The sequence below is a fragment of the Poecilia formosa genome, unplaced genomic scaffold (genome assembly GCF_000485575.1).
Source record: "Poecilia formosa unplaced genomic scaffold, Poecilia_formosa-5.1.2 Scaffold261, whole genome shotgun sequence".
Classification (NCBI taxonomy): Eukaryota; Metazoa; Chordata; class Actinopteri; order Cyprinodontiformes; family Poeciliidae; genus Poecilia; species Poecilia formosa.
Window position 1 is genome coordinate 558,804 of NW_006800200.1, and position 3,846 is coordinate 562,649.

The 3,846-nt window shown below is 42.7% G+C and overlaps 1 protein-coding gene across 1 annotated transcript in view; it reads right to left on the reverse strand.

Moving 5' to 3' along the window:
* Positions 1-3,061, reverse strand: part of zfhx3b (zinc finger homeobox 3b) — a 311,598-nt gene extending 308,537 nt beyond the window's left edge. The window contains exon 1 of the mRNA XM_016680891.1: positions 2,850-3,061. The gene's annotated coding sequence lies outside the window, so the exon portion shown is untranslated. The remainder of the gene's footprint in view (positions 1-2,849) is intronic.
* Between the last annotated feature and the right edge of the window lie 785 nt (positions 3,062-3,846).

Below are 3,846 nucleotides of genomic sequence, written 5' to 3' on the forward strand. Positions count from 1 at the left end.
TTGAGAAAATTGTTCCATGTTTGCCGTACAAAATAATAATGATTAATAGGGAGGAAAAAAACAAAGAGAGTGCTCGTTCTACCAAAACCAAAAAGGAGAAACTGGGATATGTCCAGCAGTACCAGGGCGAGACGAAGCATACAGTCCCAACGGACCTCCGTGTACGTGTGTGTGTTCATGTGTGTGTGTTGGTGTAAACTCTGCAGTCATAAAGCCTCACATCATCCCGGTGCACCCCGTGGTCGGCAGCTGATTACTCCCACCAAACACATCCATACACTTTATCCCAGCTGTCACAGTGCATACTCATTACCCTCTGCACCAGCCAGCTGACTCCGCGCGGCCACGCCCGCCTGGACATGGCTCCGGGGCCACGCAAGGGAGTGTATCTATGCATAAAGTATCAAAGCATATCTGAACAATGCTTGTTGTCGACCCAAGATCAGCAGTAGATGCTGCAATATCTTAAAGTGTCCAAATGAAACCATTGTTTGCGCAAAAAATAAATAATTTTGCTTGTCATAGAATTAAATGTTATTTCAAAAAATAAAAAAAACAAAACAAGGTTAGAAATTCAATATCATGTTGGAATCTTAGCACAATTGTTAGTGTCATGGAAAAATTCATGGAGGGGAAAAAACATTTTGAAGAAACAGAAGTATATATTCTAAATTAGTAATAGTGAAAAGAAGCATCTTTATGTATTTAAATATATATATATATATATATATTCCTTTTAATGTGTGAGTGGGGTCTGTTTATGGGAAAAAAGTGATAAATTCTCACCTCTGTTGGACTGAAATGTTTCTCCACATTGACCCAAGTTAGAGTTGGACAATGTGAAAAAAATATTGGCATGTGATGCCAATATTTCTTTTCAACTGCGCTTCCCGGTCTTACTGTGATATTATTGTCTTGGGCACTGTATTTTTAATATCACAGTGAAACTCCATCTAACAGGCTGGATATGTTATTGGCATGCTAAGAGTCTACTTATGAGACATTTATCAGTGAATAATTACCGCATCCCTCACAATCCATGGCAATATTAATATTGCACACCCTGATAATGCCATCTCAATATAGTTTTGATACATTGCGATCCAAGCATTGGGTTTTAAATATTCTTGGACTGAAAGAAAAAAAATTGCCTCATTCATACAGCACTCAGTGGTATTACTCACACATATTTACAGCTGCTAAGCACATTGATTTCAATTCCAGAAATTAAACTGAATGTCAAAAGAAGTAAAACTAAAATTAAGAGACAAAGATGCATCACATTCATGTAGCTAGAAAAAGACAAAAGCTTTAAATCAATAGCCTTCAAAGAGAAGGTAAAAACAATGTGGTCACATCTCCAAAAATACTGAAATACTGGGTCAATTTAATTCACTTTTAATAAATATTTTTATATATATTTATTACACCTTTCAGAGATAAAAGCCAAAATGAAAGGCTGATCATAAAAATTTATTTTAAAACGTTTTGAGGAAAAACTCATTCGAATAAGTTTGGAAACTACAAACAGGAAGAACGTAAGTAAAATGAGTTCCACCTCTGTAACGCAGTTAAGACTGATACAAGCCAGCCAGAAGACGACAAAAGTTCACGGGAAACAATTTGTTATACGCTGAAATTTTACATTTGAGTATGCAAAATTTTGGATTTAAGGCCATACAGTGAAAAGACGAACAGCTGTACACTTTAGCAGAGGCGGTAGCATTCAAGGAGCACGCGTTCAGCGAAAACATGTAAACCAGATTAAGGTCACCGCAAACACAGAAGCAGCAGCAATCAAATTAAGTAAAAATGTTACTTCAATCAGCATTCTTACAACGCTGCTTTCTTGCCCCCAGTGGTCCGCTGTCCTTGCCTCGTACTACAGCTAAGCGCAGAGCTTAAACAGCAGTATTTAATTCATTACATCATTATGTCATCTCATACTAATCTGTGCAGTGGCCTCCACTGCTTTGACATGCAAATGGATTAGAAAAACGTCTCGGGAGGTAAAGGGGGGTGGGGGGAGAGGGAGGGATGGGGCAAAGCAGCAATCATCACATCTTGTCATTGGGGTGAAAATATGCCCTTAAGCTACTCTACCAATACCCCCCTCTCCCCCACCCCGGTCTCTTTCATTCTCTAACATTTTTTTTTTCCCTTCAGTATTTCCTCAATCTTTCCTTCTCTGACTCTGCTCTTTGCTGTCTCTATCTTTGTCAGTGAATGCACTAAACAAAGCAGTGGCATGATCACACCAAAGCGGCAGCATCTGTTGAGGATCAGGCTCCCTATGGAGAACACATAAACAGTAAAGCGTGTGGCACGCGCTCGTGTCGAGCCCACTCCCATTTATACATGCCCCTCATCTGCATATTTACCAAAAAGGCCCCTCTGGCTTTCCCTTTATCAGCAAACCCCTCCCCACGGCCTCATCAGCACACGCCGGTTTGACTAAGGGAAAAGCGAGAGGGCTCGCAACGTGTGCCGGTTGGGAGCACACACTCGCATCCAGATGATACGCAAACACACACAAATGCACAAAATCAATTTCTGCACTCTCTGTATACAAATGTGCAATGCCAGAGTAAACAGAAATCAGAAGGGGAGTTAGTGAGATCTGGCTGATGCGAGCGCTGGCCATGCTCATCTAATTTCCACCCCTCCTTCCGTCCTTCCCTCTAAATCCCCCCCCCTCCTCCTCCTCCCCCTCTCGTCTCTCTCTCCTCTCATCATCAGCTACCTGGTGACGAGCGGCCCGTGATAATCCACAGCCTCTAACCAATCAATCAGCAGCATCATAATCAGCAGCGTAGAGAGGGAGAGAAAGAAAGAAGCCCATAACTTACCCAGGGTCGCCTCCAGTCTGCTCAGCACAAGTAGAGGTCTGGTCAGAAGCTCTGGCTGCAGCTATGTGGACAACTTCGCCAGAAATATAGGAAACATTCTGGATCTATCCCTAACTTTACCCAAGAAAAGCAAAATAATTTTTTTTATATTTTTTTTTTTCCTGTATCATAAACATGAAACCAACATATAAAGCTCTCCCCCTCCCTTTTCCTTTTTCAGTCTGATTCTCCCTCCACCTCTCTTCCTCCCTCACTCCCTTCCTGTCACTCTCCCTCTCTCTCTCTCTGTATTTCCCTCTCTCCTCCCTTAGTGTCTGCCTGTTGCAACAGTGTGGACATATACACACTCTATACTGTGAAGATATACATCACGACGCTTGCGTCTCAGTGGAGAGGACACCAAAAAGGCTCGCTGGTGTGGTATCCCGCAGATTTTCTGGACCTCGTCTGTCCGCTTGTGTGCAAGAGTTGGGCAGGGGTGGGGGGGTTACGGTGGGAGGGAGCAGAGAAGGAGGGTCAAAGCTAAATGTTGTACAAAGAACAGGCGGACAAAATTCGGCTTTTTTCCTTTTAGAATCAAACACGTATTCCCTCCCTCCTTGTTCTCTTTCATTCACCCTACCCAAACCCATCATATCCCCTCCCCGGACCAAATTTCCGCTCATAGGCATTCCCTCTCCAGACATCAGCATCCTTTGAGGGGGTTAGCTGTCTCTAGGAAGAGGAAGAGTTAACGCCGCCTAGCAGCCTTATACATTTTGCCTTGAGGGCGAGATAGCTGAAAAGCCATGTGCTATCATCATTTTTTAGGTGCGCCGGAAAAGCAAAGACAAGAAAAACATACTGGTTTTACACAGCTCCCCTAAAGATCTGATGCTGAATTTAGCATAGGATTACACAAAAACCTCTCCTCTGAACCCCTGAGCAGAACCCCTATTCCTACAAACTCTGTGATTCCTCTCCTCCCCCACACCAAAGAACAAGGTGTAGAAACTCC